General features: G+C 46.1%; 1 protein-coding gene and 1 long non-coding RNA gene across 11 annotated transcripts in view; one reads left to right on the forward strand and one right to left on the reverse strand.

Moving 5' to 3' along the window:
- ATXN1 (ataxin 1) overlaps positions 1-18,585 on the reverse strand; it is a 430,913-nt gene that overhangs the window by 187,954 nt on the left and 224,374 nt on the right. For 8 of the 10 annotated variants that reach the window (XM_021099774.1, XM_013977443.2, XM_021099771.1 and 5 more), the window contains one exon: positions 8,108-8,168. The exons of 1 other annotated variant lie outside the window; for it this stretch is intronic. The gene's annotated coding sequence lies outside the window, so the exon portion shown is untranslated. Of the gene's footprint in view, positions 1-8,107; positions 8,169-8,285; positions 10,528-18,585 lie in introns of those variants that run through there. One more of the 10 variants, XM_021099776.1, reaches the window with a different exon arrangement.
- On the forward strand, positions 9,179-13,142 carry LOC110261652. Its single transcript, XR_002346088.1, has 3 exons — positions 9,179-9,266; positions 10,524-10,626; positions 12,565-13,142. It is a non-coding gene; the product is annotated as an uncharacterized LOC110261652 (long non-coding RNA).

Consider the following 18,585-nt stretch of genomic DNA (forward strand, 5'->3'; position numbering starts at 1 on the left):
GGGGTCAGGTCATGGGTTAATCTCTGCTGTCTTCATTTAAAAACCAAGAAGCTGAGTTAAGCAATCTCAACCTCATTTAAGAGGAACAAGGCTAGGAGTTCCCGTCATGGCTCCGTAGTTAACGAATCCGACTAGGAACCACGAGGTCGCGGGATCGATCCCTGGCCTTGCTCAGTGGGTTAAGGATCTGGCGTTGCCATAAGCTGTCGTGTAGGTTGCAGACGCGGCTCGGATCCCAAGTTGCTGTGACATAGGCTGGCAGCTGTAGCTCTGATTCGACCCCTAGCCTGGAAACCTCCATATGCCGCCGGAGCAGCCCAAGAAATAGCAAAAAGCAAAAAAAAAAAAAAAAAAAAAAAAAGAGGAGCAAGGCTGGAATGGCAGCTGGTGCTAGGTACCACACATACTGTGAGGTCGAGCTGTGGACAGTGATGGGGTGAAGCCAGGGCTGAAGGCTGGAAGGCTGAGGCGTTAGCAGCAGCTCAACACCCAACTTAATTGGATTTAATCTGCCCATGTCTTCATGATTTTCCATTCACTGTGGTTAATTAATGTCAGCTGTGTTTTTATTATTAATGCTCTTATAATTTCAGTAAATACCTCTGAGTCAGGCTTAAGTTTTCCAAGTCTGGGGTTTTGGGGGCCGTCAGGTGCATTCCTGATATAGACACTATCAGGCGTGAGGGACGGCTCCTTCCTCTGTCCACTCCCTCCTTCACTCTACAAATATTCATTGAGCACTACTGTATGCTGGGTGGGAGAACAAGAAAAACGAACGAGAGGACTGCAAAGATGGGACCTTCTGCATCAGGGGCTGAGTGCACGGTCTGGGACATAGCAGGTGACACAGGTCCCTTCCAGGATAAAGCTTTGAAGCATTTCATCATGGGCGCATTTCTGCAGGGTTTGTCTCCTCCCCTGTGACCATGAAGGAAGCTTCTGGATGCAGGATAAGCACCTCAGTGTGGCCTGCATTTGGGGGGCTAGGTATAGAGCATAGTGTCCTGGAGAGACACCAGACCCACCGTGGACACAGTACGAGGGAGAAGGCAACATTTACTCTGTTAAGCCATTGAGAGTTTAGGATCAACTCTCTCTACAGCCTAAACCCATCCTATCCCAACTCACACGGCAGCCTTCATTTTCTAATGTCACCATTTGGCAATCAATCACGTGTCATCATGGCTTGAGATAGTTCTATTTACTGCCCTTTAATTTCTTCAACGTTACCTGTTATCATGCCTCTTCAACTAAGCAAGAGCCTCCTAAACACAGTGACCTGAGATTATCCTCTTTGGGGTTCCCTTCTGCACCCTCCAACTCTCTTCCTACTTCCCACACCACACCTCCCCACCCCAATGCCAAATTTAGCAGTGTGCTTTGCCCACAGCAACTGTTCAACCCATACTTGACTTACTAGCATTTTCTCAAAGAAATAATCCCACCACTCTAACGACAATTATTTACTTTCATTCACTAATACCTCTATGCTGGCATGGATAATTAGGAATTAAGAGTGACAAAACAATTTTAGGGATTTGTCTGGGGACCTCTGTCAGCCACTGCCCTGAGATTCTTTGTCAATCACTAGTAATCAAAGATTGGCTTGGTGAGCACGTCCCACTTGTTTGTGTTGATGCCAATGACTGTGGCCCTATTTAAGGATGTACGCCGGGGCTTCTAGGATTCCCATTCATTCATTTGTCCGTGTGTACAGTCATTCTCTGAGAGTCAACCGACAGTGACAGCTATGGAAACAGACAAGCTAAGAGACCATAGGCTGGTCACTTCATCTATATGCCCTCGTGTCCTCATCCGTAAGCTGAGAGTTAAAAATGTCTCCTGTAAGGTTGTTGTGAGAATTACACGATACACAGAAGGTACTTAGAAAGTTATTTTAAGCATCAAGATATAGCAGTGCCTGGCACATGGCTGTAATTTTATAAGGCTAATACCATTTATTGAGCACCTACTACATGGCAGATATTAGAGCAACAGGGATGGATAAAAGGCTGTATAATTCTCAAAGAGTTTTCAATCCAGTAGGGGATAAACGAGGAAATAAATGAAGTGTTACAGAGCCAGATCCACACTCACGCACACACATGCACAATTCCTGGCAACTGTGTTATAGCTAAGAAGATGCTCCCTGCTTGGAAGGTGGGACGCTGGAAAGTTCCCTAGACAGTGTGACAACCGAACTGAGTCTTAGGACATGAAAAGGTACGTGCCAGGCAAGATGGGGGCACAGGGACATCCAGGCAACTAACAAGTGTTAAGAAGCAGCATGGGGAGTTCCCGTCGTGGCGCAGTGGTTAACGAATCCGACTAGGAACCATGAGGTTGCGGGTTCGGTCCCTGCCCTTGCTCAGTGGGTTAACGATCCGGTGTTGCCGTGAGCTGTGATGTAGGTTGCAGATGCGGCTCAGATCCCGCGTTGCTGTGGCTCTGGCGTAGGCCGGTGGCTACAGCTCCGATTGGACCCCTGGCCTGGGAACCTCCATATGCTCGGGAGTGGCCCAAGAAATAGCAAAAAGACAAAAAAAAAAAAAAAAAGCAGCAGCATGGAACAATTCATGTACTCATTCAACAAGTATGTATCAAAAGCCTCCTATGTGCTTTAAGTACTGGGATACAGCAGTTAACGATACTGATGAGGTTTCCAATTTCACATAGCTCATGTTCTAGCGGAGAAGACTAACAATAAACCAGTGAAGACATACACAAACCAAGGAGCTACGAAGAAAACCCAGGGGGTGCGATGGCCAGGGTAGACAGTGAGAGACACAAGCAGAGCCAGAGGCCAACACACCGCCCCACCCTCTGTTTTCCACGGGAAATCCTGGCCTCTCGCTCCATCCTTCTTCTTTCTCAAGGATGTGGAGCAAGGTACCTGGCTGGGGTCTCAAGCCAGCACAGACCACGCCTCTCCTTGGGGTGCCTTAACTCCCCTGCGTAGAGTGAAAATGTTGAGCATGGGGGTGGGGGGTGCTTCTGGGGTCTCTTTGTCCTTCTTTCTTCACACAGACAGTGGTCTGCAGACTCAAAGCTTTCCTGCAGGTAGACTGTGAGCTGGCCCAGCCCACGAATGAGGGAAGTGTTTTTTTTTTGGATTCACCCGAAGATCCAACTTCTAACTCAGTTACCTTAGCCGCCTAGGTTCATCCTGGCTCTATCAATGAAAAATATTGTCTGCCATTATCAGCAGGTAAGGATGGTGCAGCCATCGAGCCATCACATTACGGCTGCTGGCCCTTGTGCCCCTAACAATGCCCCTGAGGAGACTCAGGAGGAGAAGGCACAGGATGCTGGCCTCAGAGAGCTGAGGTGCACAGCAAAGGAATGATTTCAGCGAGTCCAGACTCTTGCATCTTCCCCTATGTAGAAAAATGCTAAACTCCTTGAGATATCTGGTTTTCTTTCTTCCTTCCTTTTTTAATGAGTATAGTTGATTTCCAGTGTTGTTTCCATTTCTGCTATAGAGCTTAATGACCCAGTCATATATATACACACACACACACATACATATGTATATATACACACATCCTTTTTCTCATACTGGAATAATGACAATAAAAAAAACCCAATGGGACCCAATTAAACTCAAAAGCTTTTGCAGAGCAAAGAAACGATTAAAAAAAAGAGAGAGAGAGAGACAAGACAGCCCACAGAATGGAAGCAAGTCTTTGCAAACACTACATCAGCCAAGGGCCTAATCTCAAAAATATACACACCTCATACAACACAGCTGCAAAACAACCCCATCGAAAAACGGTTTTCTTCCTTTAACAGTCATCTTGTGAGGTTCCGACTACCTGGTCTTGGTGGCAACAACTCCTATAAATCCCGGCTCCTCCTCTTCCTTTGCAGAACAGCCTCGGAGTTTATCTGAGATGCTGTGTGCCAGGCTTGAAGGGTTCTGAACGTTTGCCCAAGGACACTCATTTTCAGCTTTCGGGTTGTGCTCCCCGCCACCCCAGTAGCATCATCTGCCCTATGACCTTTGTCATTTCTCAGCGGGCTCAGGACTTGGGGAAGGAAGAGCACTCTTGGCAAAGGTTTTATACAATACAGGCCCCAACAGGCCCCAAAACTCAGTTAGGAACTTCTATCCTCACCCATCAAACCTGTCCCCTTAAGGAAAACATCCCATCTCTTATGTAATAGCTCCAGCGACATTGCTAGGGGTCTGTCTGGGAAGGCTGGCCCCAAAGGTACAAGGAGCCAAGTTCAACAGAAGGAGCGACTCTCGGGCAGGATACAGGGGAGGGAGGGGCCCCTTCAGTGCCACTGTGAAAACCCTAGGGTGCACCGTTCATGGTTGGTAACCACAAAGAGGAGGAAGAGGAAATGTGAAGTCTGTAGATAGTCTTACCTTGTGATTTCGTATCTACAATTAAAAAAAAAAAAAGAAAAAAACAAAAACCCACCCCCGTTAAAGAATTTCTTGAATTTATCTTTCCTCTGAAGAATTGGAAAGCATGCTCCAGGTATTTACACACTTGCCACACAGCTTCCTTCTGAGACTGGATGAGACTATAGGTTATCACCAGGAAGTACTCAGGGCAATGGTTATTATCTTGAGGGCTCAGTTGTGAACATTACAAGGGGAAGAAAGAAAAAAAAAAAAAAAGATGAAGACTAAGATAAACGGTTCTTGACCTCGAAGGCCTTACCCTCCACCTAGAGAAACCACTCAGGCCTCCCCAGCCTTGTGTATCACAAAAGGAAATACGAGCCAAAGGTCACAGAGATGCTAAGGATTTTTTTAACTGCTTCAGGAGGTTGGAGGGGGAAAAGCATGTGTTGAAAACCAAGAGTGATTACAAGGGTTTCCTGGAGGACTTTAGAGATGAGCAAAGAGCACGAGAAACGTTAAAACCCCAGCCACGCACACTGCAGAGACTGCAATTGGAAACCGCACCTCTGGGAGTTCCCACTGTGGCTCAATGGGTTAAGAACCTGAATAGCAGCCACGAGGATGCGGGTTCAATCCCTGGCCTTGCTCAGTGGGTTAAGGATCTGGCGTTGCTGTGGCTGTGGCTGGCAGCTGCCACTGTGATTCAATCAATTCCTAGCCTAGGAATTTCTATATGCCACAGATGCACCCTAAAAAGAAAAAAGCTAAAAGAAACAAACAAACTGCACTTCTGATGGAAGGTCCTAGAAGATGTGCTGTGTGCACAGGATTTCTGGGTGGAGCCCTACTGGACCTGGCATCGCACTCTGCCCCACAAGGGGTATCCCCAGTCCCCGTGGGGCACATTACATGGGTCCTCCATTCCCCTAGATTTCACACTGCTCTGCGTCACTGCCCACTTTCCGGCCAGGAGCAGCTGACCTCAATGCACAGGCAGTGCAGCGTAGAGCACGGTGCCACTCTGCGGGGGCTGCCTGGCCACAGGGGAGATGACAAGGACAGACGCTCCACTGACCTGGGCTTGCGAGGGCAGCGAGGGACTGAATTTTGCTACAGACACTGCCTTCTCCCTCATCAAGTCCTCAGCTTGGTGGAGACAGGAGGCAAGTGTTAAGAGCAGAGATAGTACGAATTACGCATCGCACACTCCACGGGGAGGGGAAAGGCGGGCCAGGAAAGGAAAATAAAAGAGGCCATTGGGGATGTGCTCCTCCTGCCCAGGACACCCTGGCTGCCACAGTCATTGTGGTTTTTTTTTTTTTCTTCTGGCTGCACAGACATGTTGCTATGGAACCAACACATGCCATCGCTACTTGGCCTCTAGCAAATAAAAATCTCAGCTCTGGCAAGAGCATTTCCCTAGATTTCCCTTAAAGGGAGACCATCGATGCGAGGGCTGTTCGAGCTTGGAAACGGCAGCAGCATTGCTCCCCGGATGCAGCCGTCCTGCCACACACCATGAGGTGAAGCCCAGGAAATTCAGGTTTTACCAGGCGGACATGCGTGCAGCCTGTGAACCTGGGTGGTACAAACCCATGGCGCAGCGATCAGCCTCTGAGTTGTGTTTTAAGAAGCTCCTGGCTTCGCTCTGTGTTTCGTTGTTCCGCCACCAGTAAAAGCAAACCGCTTGTAGTTTTGGGGGTGAGGACCTGATGCCTCCCAGCTGTTGCCTTCCAGCTCCTTATAACCCAGCAGGCAGCCGAGGTTGCTGCAGGTGGTTGGCAGGCGTTCAGGGGGTCCTGAGTTCATCACTTTGCCGTTTCTCACCTCCCACCCCTCTAGTTCATTCCTTATTTAGAGAATATAACTCAACGGGCATGGAATTTGGCACTCTCCTCCTTTTCCTAAGGCCCTTAACTGCCGCCTGTTTTAGTCTTAGCTCTCAATTCCACAGAGATCTTAGATGCCCCAGGGAGCAATGTCCCACATTGTACTGCGGTGCCATCTGGGGATGAACCTCTGAGGCTTTTCTTGGGTTAAGATGAGGAAATGGAAACCCTCAAGTTCACACACCTAGTGATGTACAATTCATGCATACTGAGTATCTCGGGACAGAGGATATCAGTTTTAGCATCATCAACAGGCAGACAATCCTTCAGTGAATCAGCAATCCATGGTTTTGCTTTTTGGTTTTTTTTTTTTTTGGTCTTTTTAGGGCCACACCTGCAGCATATGGAAGTCCCCGTGCTAGGAGTCGAATCAGAGCTGCAGCTGCCTACCTACACCACAGCTCATGGCAATGCTGGATCCTTAACCCACGGAGTGAGGCCAGGTATTGAACCTGCATCCTCATGGATACTTGTCAAGTTCATTACTGCTGAGCCACAATGGGAACCCCCAGCAATCCCTGTTTTAAACTCCATACAGTATGTTGGTAGAAAGCAGACTATTTCTGTGCCCTTAACAGGGACTCCATTAAGGGCAGAAGAGAAGCCCCCCTTAGGATAAAGTGAATACAGCTGGTGATGATCACAGGCTCTCAATACGACCCTTGACCCATCTCTAGATGAGAGAAGATGTTTTTGGAAATAAGGGCACTCAGGACACCAACCTAAATGCACGTGACCCAGAACCAGGTCTGGCCCTGGCATCTCCAAAGATCCACAGGCAGGTGCACCTTCTGAGATCCCATCTGAGTACACTTTCTATCATTCCTCACAACTCTGCGCTCACAGAAAAAGTCTTTTTTTTTTTTTTTTTTTTTAAATAGTGAAGAAAGGTTTCACTGCGGGCCAAATTTGCACAGCCCGGCAAGAAACCTGCTAAGCGTCATTCTGCAGGTGCAGACAGCCCCAAGTGGGGGTGTGCTGCTCCGCAGCTGGCCAGCATGCCCCTGCAGGTGCACGTCGGCTTCTCGTTGCAGAACAGGTGGACCGCCGGGTCTCAGCACGTGACGGGGCATTGCAAATGCGGTGGTTTGGGAAAGGAGGAAGGGAAAAAAAAATAACGCCCTCTCAGTTGAGGTCCATAATGGAAATGCTCTAGGTTCTTCCACTCCATCAACCTCTCTCGGGAGCAGCCAAGTATAATGACTACAAGAGAAGCGGCAAAGAGCATCATGCCTGCCACCTGCCTCGAAGGGATGTTAGCATTGGCTTATTGGTAATACATCATGTTGAACCACCTAGAACTCTGCATCCTCCAAGAACAGCTCTTTGAGGTGGGGGCAGGACCCCTGCAGCTGAGAGTCAAATGCCTCTCTTATACTCTAGGCTCAGACAGCGGAGGTGGGGGGGTGGGGAGAGCCCTTGGGGCCTTGGCTGCCCCCTCTGTAACGTAAGGGCTTTGCTCCATGTGCTGTAAGGTCCCATCTAGCGCTCACATCCTATTATTCTCTTTCGTGGCATTAAAACAGTGTGTCACAGGAACAAAACGCATGGGTTCTCCTTGCCCACGGCCGTGTTTCTGTGCAACAGCCACTAAACAAAGAGAAACTTCCCCTCTCATTCCGTCTGCCAGCTGAACAAGGCGACAGCAATGGTGGTACCAACTCAGAAGACACAAAACCTACAGACCGCCAAAAGAAATGGCAGGAAAACACAAGGGGGAACCTTTCTCTCCAAAGAGAAGGGGAGACTTGATGAGTAGAAAGGACATCTTGGTTCCAGGTGAAAGACAACATCCAGAGAATGCGCGCTCATCAAGTCATGTGAGTAAAACACATACATAAAAGGGTCAAAGACTCACCCTGTGGAAACAGCAGACGGGTTTCTCTTCACCCAGACAACGGACTAATTTCTTTGGAAAACTGCAAGAGAAGAAAATAGAAACCAAAACATTAAACCCATTCTATAAATGGGTTCGTAGAACGGGTATGCAGAACGGAGAGCTAAGGAACCCCAGAGCCTGGCCCTTCGGTACTTACTAGGCGCACATGTAATGTCCGAAAGGAGGGCACAACCGCCCGCTTGGCAGAATACGTGAATTTTAAAGACACAGCTCAGAACAATTAACATGTAGAGAATAATCTCGTTCATGGTTCCTTTATCTCAAGATGTAGAAGCCTTTGGCAAAGCAGCCTTGTTGCGCGATGCACCCCACAGATCTGCAAGCCTTGTAGCTGCCCAGCCCCGGAGACAGCAGGTTTTCTGGACGTGGGGACCTTACACAAAGGCCCTGGAGCAACACCTCTGCGTGTGCAGCAGCCAACAGTGGGCAGGACAAGGCAGCAACCTTTGTTCCTCTGCAAGGAGACGACCCTTTATAGAGGGAGTTGATGGGCAAGGAAGCTACCACTTAGAGGGGGGATGGATGGGGAAGGAGGCTACCATTTCTAGGGGGAATGGATGGCAGGTGGGCTCATCAGTTACAAGGGGCTACTTACGCCCTGTAATTAAGAGGATTGAATAGTCCTGGGAGTGAAGCGGAGCCTGGTTGAGTGGGGGGAGGGGCGGGAATGTGCGGAGAGCAAGAGAACAGCCATCTGGAATAGCCTAACCCTCAAGCGTACCTTGTGGCATCTGGGAAATCGGTTTTTCGATGGATCTTTAAAAATGTCCACACCCTTGCAATAGGGCTAACTGAAGCCATCTTCACAAGTAAGCAGGGCACCCCATTACTGCACACTGCCGTCTCCCGAAATGGTGCAACCACAACTCCATCCATCCCCCGCCCCAATATCAACAACCCCGGAGGATCGGTCATTAAGCTCCTCTGGGAACGTGGACTTGGCAGAGAGGCGCCGGGGGCCACATATCAGGCGGACTGAGTAATCCCGGGAGGAAGCCACGGTGCCTGAGATAAAGTGTGGGAAAGAACCCAGTTGATGTGCACGTTGCAAGAGGAAGCCCGAACGACAAAGGGAGATAAGGGAGTGACAGCCGCGGGCCCAATACATCTGCATCACGTAAGGAACTAAGCTCGGGATCCAAGTTTTCAAAACCTCTCCAGAGACTGTTTTAAAGATACCTTTGCAGGTTCAGGAGGGAAGGGGGCCTTTCTAGTCTAGCTCTGGAAACTGGCAAATTTCACAACCTCCCAGAGCATTTGGGATTAAGTCTCCAGCTGTAAGAAGGCTGCTGCGTTCCCTCCCTTTCCCCTAAAAGAACAGAGCGCTGCAGCCACGAGGGCTATCCTGAGAGTCTCCTCCTCAGCAGTGGCCACTGGCCACAGGTTGCGCGACCCAACCTCACAGTCCCACAGAGAACTACCTGACTGCCAGGCTGAGCCAGGAGAGGGGAGGGCTACTGAGACCCTGTGATCCTGCCTCCTGAAAAGTCCCCCCTCTAATTAAAAATACTACAGGGCAACAACAGCAGCAGGGAGAGATGGTCCCTGTGGATTAACACCCCCCGCCCCAGTCCCCGGGCACCTTCTTTTTAAAGCAACACTTTATAATCCGCTCGCAGACATTCATCTTTGTGCCCTCATGGCAGACAAGAGGGCCATGGTGAGATTCACTGAGACCCTAACACGGATTGCAGAGTCAGACCTGAGAGTCAGAGTCTCAGCTCGGTCACCCACCAGCTGGGCGATTCCAGGGACATAAACTCTCCGAACCTTTTCCTAATTTGCATGCCGTCTTGTTTCAAGTTCTCCGTGTGGCACTGGGCGTGTAGAACAGACTTAACAACAAGGAAACGTTTTAATGCCGTTTACAACACATCTACAGATCTGGGACAAGAGGCACAGCAGAGCTTTTTTTTTTTTTTTTTTAATTTCATGATTTATCAAAAATGTGAGCACTTGTGTTCTCTTTTTCTTCCACCCCCCAAAATGAGCTGAGAAAAATGAGCACAAGGTATAACTGTTTACTGTGAACAATTAGGTAATGCAGATAAGGGAGAAAAAAAAAAAAACCCAAAATACAAATCATTAAAAGTCCCACTAATGGTCACGGTGAAGATTTTGGCTTCCAGATTTTGGTCCCAGGCTCTCTCCTCTGATCAGTTATACAGAGTACATTTTATATATACAAAATTACATACATACATACAATTTATTCATAACACACAAGAGCATTCATATTCTGCAGTCTATTTTACTTGTAATGTTATAAACCTTTTAACATCAATAAATCCATCTCTATCCTAATTTTTTAAGGACTTCGAGGGTACTGCCCTGAAAGACTGAACCACTAAATATCTATCTGTTGAATTTACAGAATCTATCAAAATGCCCCACATTTACAAGAAATGACCAAGTCTGTGGTGGTTTGTGGTTCTTTTGCTTCTCCATTTTCATCAGAATGGATAAAGGCAGCTTGTGTAAGTATCAAAAATCTTAACAAGAAATTGTTTTGGTTTGAGTGGGTGTAGCTGAGAAAAATACAAACGAGTACATATAACGCAGGAAATCATATCACAAATCACAATAGTCAGTGAGTTTCCAATACACTGAAAGGGGACAACATTTTAAAGACTAGGGCTAATGGTGGCTAGAGATGCATATTTCCAGTATGAAATCCTAAGTTTGAGGTTATAGAAGTGTCCCTGTTTTGGGGTCCAATCATGGTGGTTACTTAATGACAGAGAAAAAGTAAATGGAAAATTGCAGACTCTTGAGTGAACCTAAAAATTATAATCACATTACATGAACTTGAAGACTTAAATCAGAATTTACTGTATTTAGATGATATCAAGAGCTGGAGGTCTGTGTCGTCTTAGCATGTCTGATTTCCTTCTCCGAGAGAAAGGTTGATTTGGGAAAACGTTCTGTGATACAGCTGAGCTGAGCTGCATGCCATATCCTTGTCCTTGATAGAAATACTGCGCCACGTCTATAACTGTGACTGACCAGCAACATTCCAGGAAAAGACCGCTTTGGGAGGGAAACTGGGGGTGCTAGACATATCTCCCACAATCAACAAAGAGTGTAGAGTGAATTCTTCTTCCGGTGACGAACATAACTCTTGAAAGTATTGCCAACACTGCTCTAACAAACACGCAAGAGGTGGGGGATGGCCAGGGGGCAGCAGAGAAAGACAGATAGGACATACTGTGGCAGCAGAGAAATGCCAAATCAGATACCAGCTGGAAAACCCTGGAGCGATCAAAAAGCAGAGAAACAGTTTGATTTATGAAACCAGACGCCACAAGGAATGCACAGGTGATAACCCTTTCGCATGCTACCTTCCAACAAAAGTTCCCTAAAAGTTCCCGCCTTGTCCAGCTTATGCAAATTTCAGGGGAAGTGACTATGTGTGTTGGGGGGGGGGTCACGCTCTTCGAAGAGATTTCTACTCTTCTATTTTGACTACCTGAAATAGAATCAACATTGGGAGATAGGAACTCAGCCCTTAAATGTTAGCACTGGATGGAGTCAGAGAAAGTATCACTTCCTCAACTCTCACCTGGGGCTTTGCTGTAAGGTGGAATAGAGACTGGGTTATTTTCACGGATCTCTTTTGATGTACAGTTCCGGGGCTGGCGGGATGTTCCTTGATCTAACCATGAACGTCTCAAAGGGACAGATTTTGCTCTCCTTCACTCTCTTGTGCTCCCTGCTCTCTCCATGAGAAGCAGATGGCCAGGCTGTGTTGCGTGCTATAAAACATCTCCTTATGCAGACAAAACTAAAGGATACACTATCTTAAATACACTTTCAAAAGCACCTTTGCATCCTTTGATGGTGGGCATGGAATGGCCCAGAGCACATTCTCCCTAGCAGACCTGGCCATAGAAAATGAGGGTTTAGACTCTAATATCCTCCTTCAATTCTGCATCTCGGGTAAACATGACCTAGCCAGAAAAACTGGGCTGGTGCTCTCTATTCCACCCTTACAATATCTTTTTGGACTACTGGCTTTGGAAAATTCTGTCTTGCCATTGCATAATGTCATCCTGAGCACACAATGGATTCCTAAATATCAGCCACAACATCTACTGGATGGCTAATCATGCTGGCAAGTTTTTATCTACCATCTCTAATCTTCATAAAAATCTCTGTAGAACACGTTCCATTAGCCCCATTGTGCAGATAAGGAAAACAAGGTTCAAGGCAAGTGACCGATCCAAGGTCACATAACCAACAGGTGACAAAGCAAGAATGCAGAGCTAGCTTTGTCTGGGTTTGAAGACCAAAGGAAAAAAAGATAAGCATCGTTGTAATATACATGTGAAGTTTATATGACAGCCCCAGCATTCTCTCAAACACAAAAGATAAGCAATTGCTTTCCCTAGAGAACTGGATATTTCTTTTTTCAGGTCATTGTTTTTCAGGTTATAACATATACGAGGGCAGCAAGTGAGGACGACAGAAGAGAAGTCACGGACAACACTGAATGGCGAGTCTGCTTTTGCCACACCCAACAGGTGCTAGGCAAGCATTCTTCAGGCCGAGCAGCAGGACCAAAAGCGCTGACGGTTGCACCAACACAAAACGGAGCCTCGGCAAGTCGCTCTGACAATTACTTCACATCATTCTGATTATGAGCCACCAGCATGCAATCGGCGGCACAGAGGATCGTAAATGATCAGTATTTGACTTCAGCTATCAAAGCATGGCAGAGGGCGCATACTTTCATCTGACCCCAATGCAACGTTAATGACCCAAACACTAAGAACGTGCAGGAACAACCATAGCACAAGGGCAGGGCCCTTGCTGGGGGCTGTGGGTTATCACAGATGCACTTCATTTCGTTCAACTTTTCCATCTACTACCTCAGAGTAGAGAAATATGTGTTTCTCATCTGATACATTTATCCACAGTCTAATTCAACTGAAAGACTTAAGTAAGCATACAAATTCCCCAGACTTAGTATCGCATGTTGTACAGACCTCTACAAGAAGCATTTTTTCATATTCTATTGTAAATTTTTCTCCCCGCCCCCCACTGAGTTGTGGCCCAGCTGTGAGAACAAGGAATTTATATCATTTATTTCTATCTTCCCAACATCTGGCCTGGTGCCTGGCCTATACGGTAGACAATCAAAGTAGGCAGAAATGAATAAATTCTCATCAGACCACAAATAAGGAGGTATGCTTATTGAGTGCATGAATAACCCCCAAGTCGTTCTAAGGGCAATATCTGAATTCCAAGACTTGTCTACAAATTGAGAAGAGAATTGCAAATAAATGCCATGAAATTCATAGAGATCTGTTCTTTAGGAGTAAAAAGATACAAATGAAAAAATAAGGAAATAGTATCCTCATAGCAACTGAAGAAAATCATTTGTAAAGGGATTCTCATCAGATTCTTTTCAACATGAAAGCCTACAACTTAAGGAGAAGACAGTATTTTGGTAATGGTTTCCAAGGAGAGTAATCACTACAGGATAAAGGGCCAGATCTGGAAGAGAAATACTGATTATTAGATTATGGTGGGGAGGGGGGAAGAGGACAGCTTTCCTTTTCTAAAGGAAAAGGGCTACAAAGTTTTTAATATATCAGCGCTATTCCAATCAACTCCTGTAGCTTTACTAATAGATTTCAGTTGGGGCAGTAAGACTATGAAATGTGACAAGGATTCTATTTTGCCTTAAGATAAATACTATATCCACAGCAAAGTGTGACACATCACTAGATTTATCCATTATTGGGATCCTTTTTGGATTGTACGAAATGGTTACCCTGCCACTTTACATAAGAAAACATCTTCTGGGAGATGTCACTCCGGGCTTTAGGATCTCCTTGAGAGGGGGTCCTGTGTTTGTGGGTGAGTATGAGCATGGGTGCATGTTTAGAATTTCCAAAGCATAATACATATAATGTTTTAAATTTAACATTCTTGAACTGACCAAACACACCACGTAAACTCCTCAAAGTCAGTGCCCATACACCTTAACAATTCTTCTAGCAATTAGCATACATTCATTGCATGAATGGCCAAAAGGTTGACCAGAAGGCAGAACAAAATTGGCAACCCCATAGATCTCAAAATTCCAAAACTGGCCATCCCTGCCTTAGCAATGCTGAACCTCTGACTTGGGGTGGAGGGGGAGGGCTAAAAGAAGCAGGATGCTATTTTTAAGGTGAAAGGCAGCAAGTTTTTCGGTGCTCTACGCTTCAGGGCCACGTCCCTGCAGTGTAACTCTTCTCACTGCAGCTAAAGATCAGAGCTGCTTCACCAAAGTTCAGTATCAACAGGGATTATTGCAGGGGAAAGGCAAGCGTTAGCTACTGTGACTTTAAAAAGTACTGCCAGCTCAGTTACACTTGGCAGCAGCCCTGGGGATGCTGGATGAAAAAGTTATTGCCCCAATCAAATAACAAAGGCTTAATTAAAGAACACAGTTCTGGACACAAAGTTGGAGTTCACTAAATACTTAGAAGCCGTAATAGCTTATATCTATGTGAGCTTTATAGTTTTCAAGCTGCTCAAGTAGAGCGTGAACAGTCAGCAGTCAACATCACTATATGATATCTATGGTTTAAAAAAAATGGTACCTCTTAAAAGCCTACAATAGTCAAGGGCTGGCAAGCTTTTTTAGTAAAGGACCAGATAGCAAATTTTTTAGGCTTTGTGGGTCTGGACAATCTGTCACCACCACTCAGCTCTCCCACTGTACCACAAAAGCAGCCACAGACGATCCTATACAAATGGGCATGGATGTGTTCCAATAAAACTTTATTTATAAAAACAGGTGGGGGTGAAATACAGTGCACGGGCCAGAGTTTATCAACCCCTGCTCTAAAATATCACTATATTGGGAACTTAGAAGAGAAAATATCTGTTCCCTCCTTTTCCCCAAAAGAGATTATATTTTTACCTAGTGAAACATCAGATGACAGAATCACATGGTATCCCAAAGCCATTAATGGCTTATTTCTGCAGCATCCACCATTGAAGTTCCTTCACAAGGAACAGGAAGGGCAAATCTCTCAAGGTCAGGTGGAATTTTCCAGAATGGCAAGTGTCTGTGCATTTTTCTCTGCATGACACAGGCGCAAAGGGACTGGGCTGCGCTAGCAAACTCTGCATAAATGCTCAATAGCCTCTAGAAGTGGTCAACTATCTGAGCAAGCAGGGAGACACCTCTGCAATGGCAAAAAGCCAACCGCCTGATTAAAAATGGGCAAAGCACCCGAAATGACATTTCTCCAAAGAAGATATACAAATGGCCAATAAATACATGAAAAAATGCTTTGCATCACTAATGGCTAGGGAAAGGCAAATCGAAACCATAATGAGACATCACTTCATACCCCTTAGGATGGTTATTATAAACAAACAAACCCCCAAAATAACAAACTGGCCAGGACGCGGAGCAACTGCGACCCTTGTGCATTACTGGTGGGAATGTAAAATGGTACAGGTGCAGCTACCATGGAAAACAGCATGATGGTTCCTTAAAAAATTAAACATAGAATTACTGTATGATCCCGCAACCTCAGAAGAAATGAAAGCAAGGACTTGAACACACATTTGTGCATCCATGTTCACAGCAGCCCTATTCACAAAAACCAAAAGGCAGATGCACTGAGGTGTGAAAGAACAAAATGTGGTCTATACACATAATGAAATATTATGCAGCCTTAAAAGGGAAGAACGTTCTGAGGATTCTTGTTGTGACGCATTGGGTTACGAACCCAACTAGTATCCACCAGGATGTGGATTTCTCACCCTTTTTTTTTTTTTTTTTTTGCCTTTTAGGGTCAAACCCGCAGCATATGGAAGTTCCCAGGCTAGGAGTTGAATAGCGCCGCAGCTGCCGGCCTACACCACAACCACAGCAACACCAGATCCAAGCTGTGTCTGTGACTGTGTCACCGCACCACTGGATCCCCAACCCACTGAGTGAGGCCAGGGATTGAACCTTCGTCCTCATGGATACCAGTTGGATTCCTATCCACTGTGCCACAACAGGAACTCCCGTGAGGATGTGGATTTGATGCCAGGACTTGCTCAGTGGGTTAAGAATCTGGCATTGCTGTGGCTGTAGCATAGGCTGGCAGCTGCAGCTCTGATTCAACCCCTAGCCTGGGAACTTCCATATGCCGCAGGTGTGGCCCTTAAAAAAAAAAAAAAAAAAAGGTGAAATACACTGGTCACAAAGGACAAATACTATATGACTCCATTTACATGAGTCCTGGAGTCATCAGAGACAGAAAGTAGGATGATTGCCAGGCTGGGAAGGAGGGGCAATGGGGAGTCAGTGCTGAGAGGGAACACAGTTTCCGTCTGGGAAGATGGAGTACATTTGGCAGATGAATGGTGATGGTGATGGCTATACAACAACGTGAAGCTACCTAACATCAGTGAACAGTCCCCTTAAAGATAATAAATTCAGGAGTTCCCACTGTGGCTCAGTGAGTTAAGGACCTAACATTCTCTCTCTGTGAAGATGCAGGTTTGATCCCTGGCCCTGCTCGGTGGGTTAAGGATCCACTGTTAACCTATGGTGTAAGTTGCAGATATGGCTCGGATCTGGTGGTGCTGTAGCTGTGGCCCCAGCTGCAGCTCTGATTTCAACCTCTAGCCTGGGAACTTCCACGTGCCTCGGGTGCAGCTGTAAAAAAGAAAAAAAAAGCCTTGTGATCATTAGGCCCCCGAAGGGAGCTTTTCAGGTGATCTGTTTGGACCAAGTTATCCCAAGGAGGTCTAAGGCAGACAGAGGGCTGGTTTACAGGGGGCAGCTGAGGAATGACAATCGGGCTTGAGACTTCCAGGAAGTCAGTTAAAATTTGACAGCCTCCACATCTAGGAATCATTTGGCTAAACGAGAATTTGAGGGCTCCTATGATTCAGAGTGAACTGGGCACTTAGGATCTGTGATACAGCCAGAATACCTGCGATATTCTTTTCTAAATGTTACATCTTCAGAGATTCAACTTGACTGTGGATCAGGAATATAGTCAATGCCATGTAAGAATAAAAGTAGGAAGGTTTACCTACCAGATGGAGGGACTTGGGAAAGAGCAGAGAAAGGTGAAAGAAATCCCTGTAATCAAAGCAAAGAGACTCTACCTTTCAGGATGATGGTGAAAACTAACAATCTCCAGTTGCAGGTATGAAAAATCTTTCCCTCCCTAACCCTCCTCTGCTTGGTCACACATGTCTGACCACTTTTATTTATTTTTTATTTTTTTTTAATTTTTGACCACTTTTAGTTGACTCTTTTGAAATGTACGCTCCTCTGAATCTAATTTTGCACAACACGCAATGCCACAGACCATGCACCAGAGGTGACCTCATGAAAACTGTTCCTATTTGCCTAGCACTATTCCCGGGATTACTCAGATAGCCTGACCTACCTTGCAAAAGTCAAGCTAATGGGGGCCGCGTCACCTGCAGGGTGGCGCTGAGTCACGGTTTCTCCGCTGAAGGAAAATGATACCGCTCCTGCCCATATTCCTGATAAGAAATAAGAAGGTTCTTTCAAGCCAGCCCAGCCATGAGGCAAGAGGAAAGTCCTACGGCTGCGTTGTTGATACATGACACTGATAACACCTCTCAGGGGATGACAGATCTGCTCCCACTGGAAACCAGGAGGAAGGCTGGGTCAGTTTCTAACTCAGTTATCCAGAAGGGCCATTATAGGGTCCCAAATATCCCAACCGAACAGCATTTTCTGACTCAGAGTTTTGGCTAACATGCAGTAAAAGGCAATTTTCATTCACGGGCACACATCTCTATTGAAACTATTTTTGGGGACAGTTCTTTTCAGAGAATTCAAAGCCCTGAAGGGAGATGTGTATATATATATATAAAATCCCTGCTGGAGGTAAAAAGTCAATTCAGGGTTAGGGTATATACCAGATTTTTAGCTAGCAAAAGCCACTGCTAAGCAGGAAAATGTTCAATAACCAGCTTGGAGGGAAAGAGGAGCCAAGATTTCTGCAAACACTCCTATCGCGATGGATTGCAAGCTAGCAACGTGATGCCAACTTGTTCTCAAAATTCCTAAAAGTTTACCAACTGGCTCATAACAGCTGATGCAGGCTGGCTCCAACACACCCCCCTGGCTAAAGCCTATTTCCCTCAGCCCCCCAAGATTAACAAAGCCCATTTCACAGCTGAAAGCAAGCCCCAATGCTAAAGTCCTTCCTTAATTTCAGGCCTCTTCTTATCTGCTAAAAGATAGCTGTTCACCCTTCTGCATCTTTTCCTCCAGGCTCCTCATCTGGAATGAACCTGACTCAAGCTCAATCTTGTATAGGATGCCCTTGTCAAATGCTCTTAGATGGTGCTAGCTTTTCTATGTTCGCATTTTCTATGGCACTTACGCTTTTTTGTTGTTTTAATGATTTTTATTTTTTCCATTATAGTTGGTTTACTGTCTTCTA

The sequence above is a fragment of the Sus scrofa genome, chromosome 7 (assembly GCF_000003025.6).
Source record: "Sus scrofa isolate TJ Tabasco breed Duroc chromosome 7, Sscrofa11.1, whole genome shotgun sequence".
In the NCBI taxonomy this organism is placed as follows: domain Eukaryota; kingdom Metazoa; phylum Chordata; class Mammalia; order Artiodactyla; family Suidae; genus Sus; species Sus scrofa.